The sequence below is a fragment of the Delphinus delphis genome, chromosome 5 (genome assembly GCF_949987515.2).
Source record: "Delphinus delphis chromosome 5, mDelDel1.2, whole genome shotgun sequence".
Taxonomy (NCBI): domain Eukaryota; kingdom Metazoa; phylum Chordata; class Mammalia; order Artiodactyla; family Delphinidae; genus Delphinus; species Delphinus delphis.
In genome coordinates, this window is record NC_082687.1 from 74,834,176 (window position 1) to 74,855,188 (window position 21,013).

Below are 21,013 nucleotides of genomic sequence, written 5' to 3' on the forward strand. Positions count from 1 at the left end.
AGCACAGATTCTGGTCTCAGACCTCCTGGGGTTGAATCCCAGCTTCATCATTTACAGTTAAAGGACCTGAGCAAATGGGCACCCTCCTTCTGTTTAGTTCCCTCATCTCCAGGACGAGTATAACCATAGAATTTGCTTTGTGGGGTTGTAGTAATGATTAAATAAGACAGGGTACACGAAATGCTTAGCACGGTGCCTGGTGCATAATAAGTACTCTGTGAGTATTAGCTGTTATTAATATTATTAAGTTACATGCTTTGTGCACAAGCCTCCCCTACCCTGTACATCATCCCAACTTGTTTAGACTTGGTCTTTCCTCTGTTCAATTCAGGAGGGACACAAGATAAGGCATAGTTGGGTAAGGCGATCTGGGAATGTTTTAGATGCATTCTTTTTGAATATCATGGGGAAGTGTATTTTTAAATTCCTTGGTTTCAAGTCTAGCACTCTTTTATATGCTAGTTTTCCCCCCTAATTGATTTGCTGTCACGTGGCAAAAACTGTAAAAAAAGATAAATCCAAATCATCTGGTTTCCTTTGAGAGTTGTTTTCCTTCTGCCCTTTGGTGAGAAACGTTTGAGTTAAAAAAGAAAAAAAATCCATAAATGATACCATACCAGTGGGCTAAATTCTATCCCCGATGATATGTATTATACTTACTAGAATTCATTCTTTCTTTCCAGAAACACCAGAAATGAAAATCTTAAAAAGGTGATTTTCTGTGTTCTATTTCTTCATTTTGTTCCTATGCAACACAGAAGTGGCATCTGAATAAAAACGCGATACTACCAATGACAATATATAAATTATGTGCTTAGCATTAAAAAAGTAGTAACAATTCCTCACACTAATTAAAGTATGAAGCACCTACTCCTGTGCTAGGATTGTGTGTGGGACACTGGGATTATAGTAATGAGTCAGATCTAGATTCTGCCCCGGGCAAGTTTACAATTGCCTGGAGAAGACTGCTATTATACCAACTACTGTAAGATTAAACCATATAAAGTTGCCCATATTCTACCGTTTTTGTCCCCCCAAACAGCAATTTCATGAGGTTCAAGCCAGTGTTACGAGAAGCGCTGTGAGGGATTATATGATGTTTCAGGAATGTTTTGAGGGGCTCCAGGGATGACCTCTGAGGAGTAACGTGTAAGGATGAGAACAAGCTGGCTAGGTAGGAGCATTGGTGAGGGTTTAAGGCACTGGAAACAGCAAGTGTTAAGGGGGAAGTGACACAAGATGAGGCTGGAGGAAGCAGCCAGTCTTCCTATACACCTTACTAGGGATACTGATTTTATTCTAAGGGCAGTGGAAGAGAGTGTAGAGGTTTAAGCAGGAGGGTGACATGATCGAATTGTGTGTTTTTAAAAGGTCACTTAGCCTGTCTTGAGAGCCAGATTGATTGCAGCAGGCAAGAGTGGATGGGTGAAGTCAGCTGGGATACTACTGCAGGCATCCAGGCCGGAGTTGATGGTTGGCAGTTTACATGATGTGTTCAAATGTAGTGTCTCATTTTATCCTTGTAATGACTCTCACATGTGGTGTTAATAGCAGCTTCATTATACCGGTGAGGATGCTGAGGCCAAAAAGCTGAGTGGCATACGGGTGGTCTCACACTGCTGGTGGCAGAGCGAGAACCAGAACTCTGTTACCAGACTGTTGCCCTGGTAGTCTCCTGGTAGCTTTAGGCCCGTGTCCTAGCGTCCCTGGGTGTGGGCAACTGGTTTATCTTTAGAAAGGATTTATTTTTTTTTTTTTTGCCGTACGCGGGCCTCTCACTGTTGTGGCCTCTCCCGTTGCGGAGCACAGGCTCCGGACGCGCAGGCTTAGCGGCCATGGCTCACAGGCCCAGCCGCTCCGCTGCATGTGGGGTCTTCCCGGACCGGGGCACGAACCCGTGTCCCCTGCTTCAGCAGGCGGACTCTCAACCACTGAGCCACCAGGGAAGCCAGGATTTGTTTTTAAGAAACAGAATTCTCATTTGTTGGTGGAGGAGTCAGGGTGAGAAAGTTATTTTTAGCCTCGGTTTATGCGTGAGAGTTGAGAGAAGCAGAGTGTGACATGGAACTTGATATTAGATTGGAACATCCTTTGGAAAACAATACATTTATTAATTTCACATACTTATTTACACCCTGCCTTATTGCAAAAGTGGATTTGAACTGCTTTCAAAAATATATATGGTAGACAAAATAAAGAAGAGAGGGTAAAAAAATCAGGGTAGGCAAATTAAGATGATGCCACAGGCGTCATAAGTCCAACAGATTGCCCTCAGATCCCCCCATTTGTTGAAGAAGGACCCATGAGTAACTCTTAAGATTCACATGCCTGAAAAATTGAAAACAAACCAGTGTTCTGCTCAGAACAGCTTTTTCTTCTACTGGAATCTAAGAAAATTTCCCCAGTTGATCTTCCTAAAGACTTCATGATATAATGGACAATATCCATAGCTTTTTCATACAACAAGGAATGGGTGAGGGGTTGGAATGAATTAATTAACCCAGTTTATGTCTGGAAATAATTCTTTTCTCTAAGAGCTGCCCCACAAATTTTACATGACCTTCAGTAAGACAGTTTCCTCCACAGTAAAATGGAGGATTTGTACTAGAGATCGATTTCTCAAACAGGGTGCCCCGAGACACCCAATTTTGTGTCAGGAGGAGTGTGAAACCACGGGAAGAAAGTAGCATGTGGGTTTCGCTTGAAGATTTTTATGACAAAATAATCTTTAAATATTTATGAAATGGGTTATGTTTGGAGGCATTCTGGAAAATCGGATTTTTCTGGAAACAAATAGTCCGAAGTGTTTTATTTGGGGGAAATTTTCTGTTACTTGAATAGCTGTGAAAGGCACTTGAATAATTCTTCTTCCCATCATTAAGATTTAGCACAAAACTATATAAAACCTATAATTTCATTTATATATTAATAATTTGCTTCCAATTCATAGAGTTTACATGTCCATTACCATGATATTATTTCTCAAAGGAAAAAATTTGCCATTATAGAGAGAAAACTTACAATTCTGCACAAATATGTGCCAGGAATGGTGCTTTACAAGTATTTTCTCTGTTCTCCATGCAGTCCTGCAAGGAATTAGCTCCACTTTATGGATCTGGAGACTGAGGCTCAGAAAAGTTGAATAAATTTGTCTGGATTCACTAGTAAATGAATAGTGCAGGAGTCTACATTTTATTCTGTTGCCTTGACAGGGTAGAATTAATTTCAGGACACGGCTTGTGTAATTTGCATATTTATTTTTATTTATGAAACACTGTGATGCTGATCATTAGGTATTATCCAGGATGTAGCATTTAGAAAATCGACCTCACAGACGAGGGTGAGGATTATATGCTTTGAGATGTACAGAGTTTAACAGCAATTACGCTATGATTTATTTGAGGGTGTGGCTTTTTTTTTTTTTAGTAGATCATTGATAATAAGGATTAAAGCCAGCTCATGATTTAGTTATTTTTTTAAACATCTTTATTGGAGTATGATTTAGTTTTTTGTTTTTTGTTTTTTTAACTTTTTTAATTTATTTACTTTTGGCTTCGTTGGGTCTTCGTTGTTGCGCGCGGGCTTTCTCTAGTTGCGGCGAGCGGAGGCTACTCCTTTTTGTGGTGCTCGGGCTTCTCATTGCAGTGGCTTCTCTTGTTGCGGAGCATGGGCTCTAGGCGCGCGGGCTCAGTATTTGTGGCATGTGGGCCTAGTAGTTGTGGCTTGCAGGCTCTAGAGCGCAGGCTCAGTAGTTCTGGCACATGGATTTAGTTGCTCTGCTCCACGGCATGTGGGATCTTCCCAGACCAGGCCTCGAACCCGTGTCCCCTGCATTGGCAGGTGGATTCTTAACCACTGCGCCACCAGGGAAGCCCTGATTTAGTTTTATTGCTTGTGTTCCCATAAAGTTATGAATCCCATTGAATGCCTTGCCAGTCATTGCATTATAGAGATAGTTATGGCAGAATAATTTTGGAGCTGTAACTGACTTTAGAAGCCATTTATTTATTTGTTTGTTTATTTATTTATTTATTTTGGCTGCACCGGGTTTTAGTTGTAGCACACGGGATCTTCGTTGCAGCATGCGGGCTTCTTAGTTGCGGCATGCGGGCTTCTTAGTTGTGGCATGCAGACTCTTAGTTTAGGCATGCATGTGGGATATAGTTCCCCGAACAGGGATCGAACCAAGGCCCCCTGCATTGGGAGCACGGAGTCTTATCCACTGGACTGCCAGGGAAGTCCCTAGAGGCCATTTAATTGGCAGGTTCCAAATTGTGCTCTGTGGTCCTAAAGATCCTATGGTGTTTCCATACAGCCCCCGTGGATGATGGAGCAGAATGGGTGGAGATGCTTCCCCATATCATCCCCAACCACCAGTTTAGCCAGCTCCTGTTTTATCAGTTTGTTTCTGCATCTAGGTAAATTTTTGGTGGAAGAAAGGACGCTACACCTAAAAAAACGAAGGAAAACAAAACAAATAGTAAAAAACCAGTTTGAAAACTACTGGTAATCCAACTCTTTTATTTCTTCAGGGGAGCAAACTTTGGCTCAGCCAGGTAAAATAATTTGCCTGAGAACACAGAACAAGGCATGGCAGAGCTAGAATTAAAATCCCAGTCTTCTAGGTGCTCCGAGTCTGGTGTTGCAGCCACTGTGCCATATTGAATCATGGAAGTCATCTGGATCTTCAGATGGCTTAATGAGGGCTCTCCATAGTGAGGAGAGGATATTCCTGAAGTTTGGTAGATTATATTTTCAGATGTGAAATACAGGTAAAAATTTTGTGCTTAGGATATATTTTAACGTCTCATCCAAAATACCCTTATCTTGAACTTAAGTTTCATAATCTGAATGTTTTCTATATCATGATTTTTAAGATTATCCTAGGATCCCAAATCCTACTTTTTATAGTAGTCCGTGCAAAGAACATCCTCAGAAGAGTCTTAACTCTTCATTTTAGGGCAGAGTAACAAGTTGCTTTTATACCACTTCTAATCAGTTGGTAGTGGTTGGCTGGAGCGCTTGTTGCAGTGGTTTTTGAGACCCTCTTTGGATTCTGCAGGCAAGAATGTGATGATCCATAGTGATGTGTGGCATAAGCCCCCAAATGGGGCAGGGGGAGTCCATGAGCTAGATAGTATCATCTCTGTAAAGAGCACCACCTCTTCTTTTTGTGAATCTATAAGCATAAAATATAAGCTACATGTGTATTCATTCCTAAACATTGTGTTGTGCATTTTGGAGTCGGTGGCGGGGTGGGGTACGGATAAATGAGACAGAGGGGAAAATAAAACAAAGGAAGAAATTGGTTATTTTCTTATTACTGTTCCCTGTCTTTTCAAGGATAGAAGGAGGAATAAAGGGTTGCATTTCTTGGTTTGTAGAGACTATGTTAATTAGTAATAGTAATTCATTTTTTGAAGAAAATGGCCCCAAATTCGTAATGCACATATGAAAATTATATTCAAATAGAAAACATTCCTAGCAATTTTTTTTTTTACCTCTTAGGATTTGCCTCAAAGGGCGCTCCACAAATTGAACTGAGAAATCCCAAGGAAGCTGCCTGAATCTCCTTGCATATTCGTATTCAACATTGTGTAAAGGACCAGACAAATCAAATTGGTGGTTTTTGGTAAGTACACCCGCTGGTGTCCTTTTCTTCTTCACTTAAGGAAAACGTTAAGTTTTCATTCTTATGAACCAAGATGTCTGCTGTATAGACAATGTGTACCTGGTGTATGTTTATGTCGCAACGTTAGTAGTACATAGAACTTGATAAGTCATTTGGTAAGTCATTTTGAACCGACAATATAAAATCCTTATTTCTTTGTTGTTTACATCTTTGTGGCCCAAGAGGAAAAACTACTGCTGCTGCTATGTGAGCATCTTAGGAATTAAGGAAAAATGTGCATTGCTTATAAATGTCTCCCTCACACACACAAAAAAAAAAGATCAAGGGTATTTCAATCAGAGTCGTCTTTCGAAATTTTGGATGCAAGGAAGGGTCCTTTGTACAAGCTATAGAAGATACTGGTATGTTCTCGAACAATCCTTGTGCCTTCTCTAATTTCTGTTTCCTCACCTGTCATATAAGGTAAAAATAACTACTGTTATGTTAGACTCTCCAAATCATGGCAATCCAATGAATTACAACATATGTAAATATACTGTGACAACTATAGAATTCTCCACAGACAGAAGGTATTATTATTCGGTGGGTGATAATCCTGTGTATGCTGTGGCAGGGATGGGGGCATAGAAGAAAGAAGCTGCTCGTATCAGCTTCACCCAGAACCTTGGATGGGCAGCCCTCCCAGCCACAGAAATGGCCCTCACTTAGCTTTGAAAGGTAGAGGCAGTAGATCCCTGTGTGTTAGGGAGGGGCTACTGGTGACACTGATTGCCCAGCAACTCCCCATGCCCCGCCGGAGTCCCTTTTCATATCCTCTAGGCTGGATTCTGGATTCAGGGACTCAGAGAGCTAAAATTGTTTTAATTATATATATTTAATTGTTCTAATTATATTTATTTTTTTCTATATATTTTTCTATATATTTTTTCTTTTTCTGAAAGCATATTAATTAAAGGAAACTTGGAAATTAAAGAATAACATAAAATTATTTATAATCCCACAATCGAAAGGTAGCCACAGTTAACATTATAGTATATTTAGTCCTTTTAAAAAATTTTCATATATATTCTAAAATATTTTTTAACAAGGTTAACAGAGTTGAGAACATGAAATAAGTATTCTAGCCTACAACTGTGCTGTAATTTTTATAGCCATTTCCATACTGCTGAACATTGTTTGTTACATCACATATAAATACATGCTATATGTTCATTACATTATGCTATAAATACCACAGTAGTGAACATGCCTGACTATAAATTTTACTCATGTCTCCAATTATTTTCTTGGGGTAAATTTCTATAAATGGAATTAATGAGAAGGAACTGCTTTTAATGACTACCGTAAAGCTCTTGATGTTGTCAAACTATCCTCCAGAAATGTACCAAATTATATTTGCCTTCCCATCCCCACCTATTATATATGACAGTGTTCATACCACTACACACATGAACAGATTGAATTCTATCACGTTGAGAAGATGTAAAATTATAAATATTTCTACAGAAGCTCAGGAAGTATAAATCTGTTCCCTCCCCCTGGCCCAGCCCAGCCTTAACCAACACCAGGTCTCTGAAGTAGAAGACAGTATCATCCAATCGACACTGCATCCACCTTGATCTCTCAGATCTGTTCATGGGGGAAAGCACCTATGAGGCTTGCATTCATTCACTTGGCATTCATTACGACTGCGTGTGTTCACTTCTGTACTATGTGCTTCCGGGGAACAAAAGAGCTTTTCTTTGTCTACGAGAAGCTTAATTCAGTTGGTGAGTCCAGACAAACAACAAACAAAAATACTTAACCTTGGATAGGTCGCTTAACTTCTCAAGACCTGTTTCTTCTTCTTTAAAGTGAGAGGTTCAATTTGTCTATATCTAAAGAATGTCTGAGGTGGTTTTTAGTAAAAATATGTGAGTACACAAAGTAGTGAAAACAGCAATTAAAGATATCTAAACTTTGAACAACATGATGTGTTGTATAATTTCCATTATCCCACAGTGAAAGCACACCAGTTCTTTAGGAGAAAAAAGTTTCCCTGCGTTAAATACTAGGAAAAAATTTCAAGTTAATCATATTTTAAAATGTAAAAGTAAAGTAATAGGAAAATCCTTCAAGATGGCCTCTAAGGTTTCTTTTAGCTCTAACATCTATAATTCATAAGTAATAGATAAAATAGCAAAGGCCGAGGACCCCCAAAGCAAAGGAATGTCAGTGGGCTTCACAGAAATTTGGAGAGTCATGACTAGGATTTTAAAGTGATTGTTTCTATAGATGAGTTCTGTCTAATCGTCATCCTCACCACCCATACACTGAAAGTCTGTCCTAGTACTGGTACTGTTCATGAATTTTAATCAGATTTTCAAACTTTGGAACACACCAAACAGGTTTAAGGAGTAAATAAGCTTATGAATATTTAGCTATCCTTCGCCATTACCACTTACATCCACCAGGAATGTTAAAATTGTCTGACTCAACTACTGAGATACACTGAGCAATGTCAGGGAGACTGGGCCAAACTTTGGCAAGAAAGTCTGCCACTGGCCATTGCTCTCTCTTTGAAGCAGACTGCCCCTTGCATTTTAACACACAGTAGATACTTCATAAATATTTGCTGGATTCCTTTCTACTCAGATTTTGTGCCACTTTGTAATACCGGTTTGTTTTGTACTCAGAAAAAAAAGTTACATATATGTTGGAACAACTTCCAAAATCTAAAAGCATGAAGGAATTGTAATAATACCTCAGACTAGCTCTAATCTTAATCTTGGAACAAGGACACGTTTTGACTAGATTTCACACACTTGAAAAGTCTCAGTTGAAAAGCCAATATATTGATCATTTGCCTCTCTTTGCAATTTGAATCGTAAATATGAAGAAAAAAGCTGCAAAACCTAGAACATCATTTGTCTAATCATTTTCCCATTTTCTCTTAAAGATCTGCATTCCTTCCTCCCTTTCATTCCATATATTAACTCTGCTGGTTTTCCATGACTCTTTTTTTTTTTTTGTGGTAAAATATGCATAACATAAAATGTACCATTTTAACCATTTTTAGGTGTACAGTTCAGAGACATTAAATACATTCCCATTGTTGTGCAAATATCACCACCATCCATCTCTAGAACTTTCTCATCTTCCTGTACTGAAACTTTGTACCCATTAAACAATAACTCTCCATTCCTCCCTCCCCCCAGCTCCTGGCAACCACCACTCTATTTTCTGTCTCTATAAATTTGACTATTCCAGGTATCTCATATAAGAGGAATTATACAATATTTGTCCTTTTGGGTCTGGCATGTTTCACTTAGCATAATATTTTCATGGTTCATCCATGTTGTAGCATGTGCCAGAATTTCCTGCCTTTATAAGGCTGAATAATTTTCTATTTTGTATATATACTACATTTTGTTTATCCATTCACGCATTGATGAACATATGGGTTATTTCCACCTTTGGGCTATGTGAATAATACTGCTGTGATCATGGGTGGTACTAATATCCGTTTGAATCCCTGTTTTCAATTCTTGTGAGTATAAACGCAGTAGTGGAACAGGTGGATCATGTGATAATTCTATGTTTAAGTTTTTGAGGATCTACCATACTGTTTTCCACAGCAGCTGCACCATTTTGTATTCCCACCAACAATGCACAAGGGTTCCAATTTCTCCACATTCCTGCCAACACTTATTTCTGTGTTGTTTTAAATCATAGACATCCCAACAGGTATGAAGTGGTATATTATTGTGGTTTTGATTTGCATCTTCCTAATGATTAGTGATGTTGAGCATCTTATGCTTATTAGCTATTTGTGTATCATCTTTGGAGAACTGCCTGTTTAGCCCTTCGCCAATTTTTAAATTGGTTGGCTTGCTTTTTTATTGTTGAACTGTAGGAGTTCTTTGTATACTCTGCATATTAATTCCTTAATATTTTGAGAAATTATTTTCTCCTGTTCCATGGGTTGCCTTTTCATTCTGCTTACAGTGTTCTTTGATTCACAGAAGTTTTCGTTTTGATGTAGCCCAATTTATCCATTGTTTTCTTTTGTTGCCTGTGCTTTTGGTGTCATAGAAATCAATGCCAAATCCAATCCAATGCAGTTTTTCCTCTATATTTTCTTCTAAGAGTTTTACAGTTTTAGCTCTTACATTTAGGTCTTTGATCCACTGTGAGTCAATTTTTGTATATGGTGTATGGTAAGGGCCAGGCTTCCTTCTAAAGAGGTACTTTTCAATCCCATCATGTCTCAGTGAAGGTGTGTGTCAGTTAAGCAACTGGCACACATATTCACATGTATGCTCATCCTCACTCACTTTTCTTTCTCGTGTAGGCTTTGGTGGTTTCCCAACAGACAGATGAGAGAAAGCTGAAGCAATTGGGGAACTAACAGCCCAGCAGGCTCAGCTCTTATAACTAGGATATAGCAGTGAGAGCTGTGAGGCAGTGGCCAGGATCAGCAAGCATTTTGATGCAAACATGCTTGATGAAATCCCCAATAAAAGAACAGCAGAGGTGCAGTGAACATTGTGGTAGATGACTCTTTTTGAATTATGGTTTTCTCAGGGTATATGCCCAATAGTGGGATTGCTTGGTCATATGGTAGTTCTAGTTTTAGTTTTTTAAGGAACCTCCTTACTGTTCTCCATAGTGGCTATATCAATTTACATTCCCACCAACAGTGCAGGAGGGTTCCCTCTTATCCACATCCTCTCCGGCATTTACTGTTTGTAGATTTTTTGAAGATGGCTGTTCTGACTGGTGTGAGGGGTGGGATAGGGAGGGTGGGAGGGAGACGCAAGAAGGAGGAGTTATGGGGATATATGTATATGTGTAGCTGATCCACTTTGTTATAAAGCAGAAACTAACACACCATTGTCAAGCAATTATACTCCAATAAAGATGTTAAAAAAAAGAACAGCAGAGGTAGATAGCATTTTAGGCTGAGAAGAAAAAAGGGAGTGTGTGTGTACGTGTTGTGTTCGTGTGTGTGTATGTGTTGTGTTCGTGTGTGTGTGTGTGTGTGTGTGTGTGTGTGTGTGTGTTATATGTACATATACTTGGCAGCAGAGGGGAAGAGAGGTCACTCCATGCACTGTGACTGTGAATTTTGGGCTACAGCAAATTTTTATTTATTTATGTTCGTACAAAAATAAATTTCTCTTGGTGCTGCTTTAGAGAAACCAAACTAGATTAGCCACAGTTATGTGGGCAAACTGTATTTCCAAAACAGTTAATCCTAGTTCTGTTTTACAGTGAACAGAACCTAAATGTGCTTACAGTGTAAAATGTGAAGGTCTGCTTAGCCTTCGCTTGCAGAATCTTGAGAAGAAGAAACTACCAGGCGGTGTAAGCTGCCAGTATCACCAGGACCAAAGGTCTGCCCTGCACTCACTGCTCTGACAGGCTTGGAGATAACATCGCCCCACTCACATAACTCATAGTTGCAGGATTCTGCACATGAATTAGATCCTCAACATTAGAACCCAGTATTGGCAGTTGGGCATCCAAATCTCAAATAAATTACTGTTTATCTACTAAGACTCTGACTTCAGGACCTATGAGAAACACACTGTGACCCAGTCAGTCCCCTCTTGTTTTTCATGGGGGCTGGTTTACAGACATAAACTGTTTGCTGCTCTGGGTCCTCATCTTCTCTTTACCATAAAAGGCAACTTAGAGAAAAAGGAAATAACTAAGCTTATTAAGTTTTCTGATGTCAGGTGGGATAAGCTAAGCCACACTTTCTAAAAACAGTTTGCAAGACTGGTGTACTATATTTCCCTTGAAGCATTAAAATCATTTCATACTTTATTAACTCAAAGAATATCCAGTATTTCCCTGTGAGACTGAGAATAAATGACTAGCGTAAATCAGGGGCGTTTTTGCTGGTATGCTAAGTTTTCAATAGAAATATTAACTCCAAGTGCACACAAGGAAAGTACAGACTGCGTGAGACGTGAACAGCAATTACATCTCCAGCAATAGTCCCAGGAGTTTATTATACCTGAAAAATCATAAGCTTCCTGACACTTGACCGTTTTATTCTAAATGCCCTAGGTTCAGGAAAACTCTGGAGATATATTTTCTGTTCATTTCCATCCTTAAATTTCAGTCTATATTTCATGAGTTTCTTTAACTAAGTTCTGCTTTCTGTATAACTTTTATATTCTATGTAACTTTTATGTAAATTTCCAGTTAACTTTAACTGCCTAGTTAAATTATAGAGACTGGGAAAACTGGTTCTCCTTCCCCTCCATCCTCTTTTCTTCTCCTTCTTTTAATAAATATCTTTCCTAAGAATAGAGCAACTTCCCTATGCCCGCCCCACCAAAAAAAAAAAAAAAGAACTCTGCAAATTCTACCTTGAAAAAATTAGCAACTTAGTATTTAAATAATTTGTAATTGAGAAACTCTCTTCCTTTCCCTAGTTTAAAACCATATATTACTACATTTTGTTCAAGTGGTGAATACCCGGTAAAAAGTGGGGGGGGGGGGTGTGTGTGTGTTATTTAAACAAGGATTAAAGCAAACAGCTACTAATCAGTAGCATCAGTAGTACTTTATTCCTATAAGTTACTCTGGGGTACTTAGTAACCAGGTATTTACATTTGAAAACCAGGGATATTAAATGAGAATTTAAGATGAGAAAGAGAAAAAAATAATTAAGACAAAGAAATTATGAAGAAATATTAATAAGGAGGAAAGACGGCAATAGTGATTTTTTTTCTCCCCTAAAACCAGAGGTCCCAGTGCTGCTTCCCCACTTTTTCCCTGCTGAACAAGAGGTTGCTTGCCTGTGTGGCAAGACAGATAGGTAAGTGACACTACTGGATCAAGAAACTTGGAGATTTCCTACATAGACATTTGTGAACTTCTGTATTCTATTCAGTATCAGATTAGTTTGTGATTTCTCTTCCACGTCATTAAGACCCACTACTGCATGGTAGAGAACTGCTCAGGAGCAGGGAAATACCAGAGAGAAAAGGACCCTATCCCATTGTGTGAGCTGAAGCAGTGTAACACCCAACCTTTCAAAACACCTGCACATAAGAGAGCATATGGAAACTGCCTTCATGGTCAGGCACTGTCTGTGTGCCTATTTCCTTGTGGCGGCAGAAAATCTCTACCACATCCCTGAGACAATACAGTAGAAGCTAAGCATATCGGCTCAGGCAAAAAAAAAAGTCATGGAAGTTCTCCAGCTGCCTGACCAGTGCCTGCTTTACCAAGAAGTGTCTAGGGAGCCTTCGATATAGTCCATCAATCAATGGTTGGCGGGGCTTTTCCCCTTGACACTGCTGATGCCTGAACTGTGTATTAGAAATGCCAGCTCCTGTACCAAAGCTGACCTATCCATTCTTCAGTGTGCTCCTTCTGATTATGTCGACAGACCCTGGACAGTACTTGGCATGGCTATTTGTACACAGTTCCAAATGCAGGTAAACCACAAAAGTTAAATAAATAGATAAGTATAAATAGAAAAACATATCCAGAGCAATTTACTGGTAGTTATACATAATATTAAAATTCTTTTTGTAGCTTTATCCTACCATGTTTCTTATAAAAGGCAGTGCTCATTCACTGGTTCTTTCATTAATTTTTTCCTTTATTGAAATATTTTTTCATTCAGTGCTAGGCACTGGGGATACCAAAATAAAGGTCCCTGCCTTTGAAAAGCTTCAATTATACCTAATGAGATAAACCATATTCTTTTAATTTTTCTAATACATTTCAAACAGTGTAGAAGAAAGTGGAAATAGCCTAAAATGTCTAAAATCACTTCATAATAGAAAGTGAATTTGACTTTTTCTGTTATAAAGGGACCTCTTTCCGATGGCCCCATTTCTAATAGAGTCCAAGTTTTTATAATAAGAATTAAGCTACTGAGTATTAGGGTTTAACTTTAGCCATACTTTTGCTAGAAGGACCTGTTCTTTAAACTATCATTTTCGTTTCTCACTGTATGCAAAATAATAATAATAATAAACCAAATATCACCAGAGGAAGACCAAAGGTAGTAAAGGGAGAGTAATATTTAAACATGTAATGAATAAAAAAATATAATTTGGGGGTTAGTTTAAAGTTGCATTTTCATGCATATCGTCTTTGCCTCCCACTATAAAGTTTACTTTCTTTTATATTTTTTTTCTCACAAAGAGCCTATTATAGTCGTATTGTTTTGGTATTTAAAAATATTTTTAATTTCAAAAATAACCCGCATTCAACTTAAACATTTGTAGAAGAAAGTAACCCATGGCTTATTCAGCATTGAGAGTATTTCTGGCCAAATGCTATTTCACTGTAACTATTGCCTTGGGATACTTGGCAATGAAATACAAGGACATCAACATTAAACAGGATCTGGTTTTTTTCTGTGGTAGCAGATATTTTTTCATAGTCAGAACTGAAATGACTAATGTTAACCAAACAAAATCAGAAGGTCACACCTAAAACTGAAGCTAATGTTTGACTATGTCACTCTATTTCAGAGTCTTTGTTTCAGAACAGACAATTTGTCATTTTTCTTACAAAGAGACCTATGATATTCTTATAGACTACTATTTGACATACCACCAGAAGGTAATATAAGAACATATCCCATAGAGTATGTACTCATGTATAATATGGCATAGTAATAATAGACTATATTATTACTTGCAAATATAGTTTGAAATTGGAGGAAAGGAAGAGCATTTACACATCATCATAAAGACTGTGTAAGCTTATGTTTGGGAAAGTTCACTTTCTAAATCTGTTTTGGCATAAATTCAAGAAAGTAAGCAAATGAAAAATATTCTTTACACACAAATTTTAGAATTTTTAAAAAGCTATAGATATCTGGATCTCTACTCTATTTGGACTGCCCAGATTTTGTCTTGAATATAAATGGACTCTATTGTCAAACAGAAGTTAAACTAGAGACTATCATCCCAAAGATAAGGTTCCTTTATTAAATTATAATTCCAATTTTATCACTGTGTAATTGTGATCTTGAGCTTAAGCACATGATCATCCAGTTTCTCCATCAAGAAAATGGGGCTGATACTTTGGCATAGTTTGTAGGTATATATCAGTATAGGGAAGGTATATACAGGAAAGATATATATATAGAGAGAGAGATCAATTTTGTAATAACTTGAATCATATTCTAGATGACATAGGGGACTTCCTATCTAAAGGAACTCTATTATAAATCCCTTTGCAAACTAAAGAATATTTTTATAATAAAAATAACCATTCATCAAACTACCAGTTCATATATTCCAATGCTGGCACATAAAGTTTTTCTGTGAATATTATTCCCAGGTAACTTTCTTAAACTTGCAGTGGTAATTTGAATATATCATAGTTAATAAACAATATTTACTACTACATTCAATGGGTAGACACAAAGCATTAGTGTAGGTATACTAAGTAGTGATAAAAAGAATATAATACACAATTGAACAAATATCAAAAAGAACATAGTGTTTGCTTTTTGCATAATCATTAGCTTTAAAAATGCATCATTATAACATTTCACATTTACAATGTCTCAAAGCATTTTCTTATATAAATATAGAACATAATAGCTATAGAAGTTCCCTTCCAGTTTATCCACAAAAATCTGGGAGTAAATTCCCTCAGATTCTTTAGCTTTTAAAATTAAATTGTCAAGCAGAAAATTCGTGATTCTAAGCTCTGGCTATATAATTCTCTCCCAAGAGAACATCCTTGAAAAACGTCTGCTATTTTGCCCAACTGAAATAATAATAATTTAAAAATTATATAGGATATGAGAATATAAAATGTAGTCAATTTGAGCATTTAATATAGCCAAGTACTTTTCTAAGTGCTTTATATGCATTATCATTTAATCTTCACAACAGTGTGAGGTATATTATTACCATTTTATAGATGGTGAAACTGAGGCTCACAAAGATTAAAGTGACTGGTGTGATGACACTTGTTTCTCAAGCGGTGGAGCCAGGGTATAAGCCAGGCAGTCTGACTCCAGAGCCTGGGTTGGGTAAGCCCATCCCACTGCCACATCGTGGTCCCATATTCTCACTTAAAACATTTGGATTATGTGAATTCTAGTCCCTAAACATTTCCATTTAAGAATTTAATTCAATAGATTTTTTTTAAGTCTAAAAATTATCATTTGAACCTATTAACTACTTTATAAAGGGCCAGAAATAGGCTATGGAACAGTTTGTAGAACTCTCTGAAGAGGAGTGGGGAGGGTGGGAGGTGCAGTGAGGCATTTGGTAGAAAGGAATGGTTTTCCAACAGTTTTGCTGTGGATCTGTGCTTGAGTTTCCCTTCAACTCTGTTAACCAATGTCCATCTCTCCTTGATATTGTTTTTATTCTGTTAACACTGGCTATCCCTAACTCTCCTATTACTAAGAAAATAGCAAAGGCAGAGTACCATGGTAGGAAGAGCTTGGACTTTGTCATCAGCTAAATTTCAATTCTGAGTGGTCTTGGGTAAGTTATTTGATTGCTCTGAGCCTCGAGCTCCTGATCTTTAAAAAGGAGGCAATAATAGCCAACATTTATCAAACCCTTAGTATATACTTGGTTTTGTCCTAAACACTTGGTATATATTGTGTAATTTATTCCTCACAGTGACGCCCTGAGATAGTGATTATTATTACCACCAGTTTCATTTTGCAGATGAGGGTGGTGCGGAACGAAGACTTTAAATAACTTAACCAATGTCATACAGCTCCATAGTTAAAGAACTAGGGCTCAAACCCGGGAAATCTGACCTAGACCAGGTCTTCTTCTATAAAGCGCCAGACAGTAAATATTTTAGGTTTCGTGGACCACACTAGTCTCTGCTGCAGCAGTTCAACTCTGCCATTGTAGCATGAAAGCAGCTGTAAACAATATGTAAACAAATGGGCATGGCTACATTCTAACAAAACTTTATAAGAACAGCCACAGGGTTGAATTTGGCCCTCTGGCTGTAGTTTGCTGATCCCCTGCTCTAGAGCCTGCATTTTAAACTTCATCTCATAGGGATGTCACAAAAAATCAAATAACTTCCTTAAGGTGACTTATGCACATAATAATTGCTCAAAAATCGTAGCTATCATTAACTCAAGAGTTTTTAAACCATACGTTATGGAAATTCTTTGATTATTTGTGGCCCATCTCCTTCCCTCCAGGGAGGATTGCATTTAAGTCATCTATTGTCTTTTATGCCACTCTCTTCGTAGCATGTAAGTAAAATACACTCTCCAGCCACATTTCCAGAAATGCTAGACATGCCTGAAATCATCTCACTGTGCTAAATGATGGCAGTCAGCAGAGTGTTTGGCTTATAAAGATGCTCAATAAAATTGATTTTGATTTTCATGATTTTAATTAATTCATTCCACTACGACATCATCGGGTATTATGTTCACAGTAATGCGATATATGATAATGTAACTTTAAGTGTAGGAGGATAAGGGGAGCTTCACCTTGCAGAATTTTCATCTGTCTCTAAATGTAATTAAACCAGATGCGCAGATTTTCAGTCCTTGTCCACCTGTTATAGCTGGGTCACTCCTTGGGTTCTGTTTTGACCCATGGTTCATTGTTGCTTGTATACTTTATAAAGGCACTGTCATACCTTCGGCACTCAATAAAATGTTAATTGAAAGAACATATGTGTCCTCCTAGGGTTAAATAATCTTAAGTGGCTGCCCATCTTTGCTCAGGATGTTTGCTCTGCTCTCCCTCCTCTCCCTCCTTTGTCCACCCTTGCTAGACTAGGAACCCCAAGGACTGTGCAGTAGTCACCACTGTATCGCCAAGCACCTAGCATGGCCTGGCATATAGCAAGTGTTCAGTCATTTCAATCAGCAAGTGTTTGATTGAATGAATGAACACATACACAAATATTGTTTGATCATCTATTTCATCAGTTCATTGCCTTCTGCCTAAGGGGTACAGAGGTTGATTTTAGTATCAGTAAATTGACTGTGTTCCAGGAGCACATTTACAGTGATTGTTCATAGTGTGTCTTTAAAAAAGACAACTCTGAATCTTTTTTTTTTTTTAATTTATTTATTTTTGGCCGCGTTGGGTCTTCGTTGCTGTGCGTGGGCTTTCTCTAGTTGCAGCGAGCGGGGGCTGCTCTTCGTTGTGGTGCGCAGATTCCTCATTGCAGTGTCTTCTCTTACTGCAGAACACGGGCTCTAGGCACGCGGGCTTCAGTAGTTGTGGCACGTGGGCTCAGTAGTTGTGGCACACGGGCTTAGTTGCTCCGCGACATGTGGGATCCTCCCGGACCTGGGCTCGAACCCGTGTCCCCTGCATTGGCAGGTGGATTCTTAACCACTGTGCCACCAGGGCAGCCCACAACTCTGAATCTTTTTTTTTTTGTGGTGCGCGGGACTCTCACTGTTGTGGCCTCTCCCATTGCGGAGCACAGGCTCAGCGGCCATGGCTCACGGGCCCAGCCGCTCCGCGGCATGTGGGATCTTCCCGGACCGGGGCATGAACCCGCGTCCCCTGCGTCGGCGGGCGGACTCTCAACCACTGCGCCACCAGGGAAGCCCACAACTCTGAATCTTCAGTGAAGCTTTCTACATAATTAGAAATGAGCAGTGACACCAGAGAAAGGTCTAAGTCTTAAAAACCGGATTGTCAGCGGTTTTCACATGTCCACGAAGCAGAGGGGTCTGAATTTAATGAGGCATTTCTATAGCTTGGCAGATCCTTAGCCTGACTGCAAAAGTGGTATTTGTGTGACCCAGGCCTGTCAGTTTGCTGGATGACAAATCAGTTTGACGACAGAATCAGTGTGATAGAGCTTTATGGTGGTAGTTCTTTGCGTTGAAAAATAAAATTGATAGGTTTTCCACCAAATTAAATGAGTAGTTTGGTAACAAAAAAAACACTACCTTGGACCTTTGAAAAATGTTGCGCAGTTCTCAGTCTTGACAGCCTTGACAGGAAGAGCCAGATCAAGACATCAAGGCCATGCTGAGTGTGGAGGTGCTACTATTTAATTAGTACCTCCCATGTGTAAGTGTATAATCTGTTTAAAACTCCAAGATAGACTCGATCAGTAATTCTCAACAGGGAGCAATTCTGCCCCCCAAGGAGACATTTTTGGTTGTCACGCATGGAGGGGGTGTGGGCATGTAGAGGGTAGAGGGCAGAGATGCTATGAAACATCCTACAGTGCACAGGACAGCCCCCCAAAACAAAGAATTATCACACCCAAAATGGCAGTAGGGAATGAAGTTCAGAAACTTTGGATTAAATGATACCCAAGGTTCCTTTGCAGCTCAAGTTCTGGGATTTTAGGATATTAGATTATGTACGTGAAAGAATTTTATGAGTTGCCAAACACTATACTATAAATTCAAGCTACTGTTATGATACAAGCCATCGCTGCTCTCCTCCTCCTCTCCGGTATCTGTCTGGCAGTCATCCTTTCTGTTCTGAGCCAGATCCCTCAAAGGTGTAGGTCAAAAGAGCCAAGATAAGGGGTAAAACTAGAAGTCCCTCCTACTGCTTGTTCAGAGCTTGAGAAAATCCAGTAGACAGATGTGGCCACATTTGCAGGTTCATTGTTTTCAGCCTTATCCCATTAACCTGTTGAGAAAAAGTATACGTGTGTAATGCTTATTTAAAGGGAACCGGATAGCCGATTCTTAATGGGTATTTATGTGCTGCCAAAGCCCCAAAGAAAATTCCCCCACGCCACCTCTCTGGAGTGGGTGGTGCTACCCGTCTCCTGGTACACAGCCAGCGTCCTTGGGAACCCACAGCCAAATGCCTTATTTTCAGGGATGTGCTGATAGAAATGCCTGGGAAAAGTGAGCCTCTTGGCTTTCATCTGTTTATCAGTCATTCACTGAATGATGCGCCTTGCCGTAACAAAATCTGTACAAGCATCAATACAACTTAAGCAACAATACAATTAACTCTTCTCAGATTAGCCAGGACCCGACAGAAGGAATGGCCCAGAATGTCATTATTCTAGTGCCTCTTTATCCTTCCAGAATTTTCCCTAAATAAAAGAGAGCCATGGGAGGAGTTTTGTGTCTCCCAAGGATCGTGCCTTCAAATAGCACAAGGTTGCCGGCTGAGATAGAAAAGAAAAAAAAAAAAAGAGACCAGGCTTCAGTCTTCAGCTTACTGTGTGGGACCCCAGGTAAATTCCAAGTGTTCTGCCTCCAGTTTGAGCAGGACTTCTTTTACACGTTCAGACTGAGGTAACAGAAATGTCCCCATGCCAGAGGCCGGCTTGGTGGTGGGAGTGTGCTCTCTGCTGTTTACTCTAATGGGTGGTGGTAACTTGACACCGGAGCAGTAAGATAACTGCTCAGCGTGAGGCCAAATCTTGGAAACTTTTTGCAGAAGCTGGTCTTCGATTCTGTTCCCCCTGATGTGTGGCACTAAATGTCACTTGATCTTGGAACCAATACTCTGAAATGGGTGCTATTACTAGCACTATCTTAGAGATGTAGACATGAAGCCTCATGTGACATGGCGAGTAAGTGGCACATTCATGATCTGAACTCCTATTTCTTCAACTCCAAAGTCTTTGCTCTTAACCAGAATGGCATATGTTTTATTATATCTACACATTGTGTATTTGAGGTCATGCCTAAGAATGGACTATTAGTAAAGACAAACATTTTATGGTATAAATAAGGGGACATTAAGAATAGAACTCTAACTGCAAACAGAGATAGAATTACCTCTTGGATAAATACATTCGAAAACCTTCTACTGGATTAAATTCCATCTAGTGCTGGAAGACACTGCTCACCACTGAATATTAACTTCAAATTGCAGTGTGTCCGTTGGTCAGCGAATAAAACTCTTCCAAGAATTCCAATTCCAAATTGCCTATTAAACACACACACACACACACACAACACACACCTGTGAACCAAAGCTCACTGGTAGTTTGCATAATTCTAGAGTAAACTCATGCTCATTTTTGATCCTAAGACTGGTTGGTAAACACTGGAAATATTTCCCAGTACAGTGTTTACAGTGTTATCCCTTGCCCTCTAAAATGTCCCACTTCAGGGAATTCCCTGGCGGTCCAGTGGTTAAGACTCCACGCTTCCACTGCCGGGGGCCCAGTTTCAATCCCTGGTGGGGGAACTAAGATCCCGCAGGCCCCGCAGTGCAGCCAAAAAAAAAGTCCACTTCAAAGTTAAAATCTTACTGAAATGTACTCTAAACTGGTACTAAGGGAATTCAGATCCTTGATGATTTCTAGTTTAAGTCTGAGTTAACCCCAAAATGTTACGTTACCCCAACAAGCTCAAACTCAACCTAAAATAAAGACAACAAAAATTCTAGCTAATAGTTCAGAATAATAATAGCTTGATTTGAAAGTATATTCTCCTCTGTTTTACATGCCAAACTG

General features: G+C 39.0%; 1 protein-coding gene across 2 annotated transcripts in view; it reads left to right on the forward strand.

The window, feature by feature from the left end:
* Positions 1-21,013, forward strand: part of RBM47 (RNA binding motif protein 47) — a 79,164-nt gene that overhangs the window by 37,443 nt on the left and 20,708 nt on the right. For both annotated transcript variants that reach the window (XM_060012667.1, XM_060012668.1), the window contains exon 2: positions 5,509-5,632. The gene's annotated coding sequence lies outside the window, so the exon portion shown is untranslated. The remainder of the gene's footprint in view (positions 1-5,508; positions 5,633-21,013) is intronic.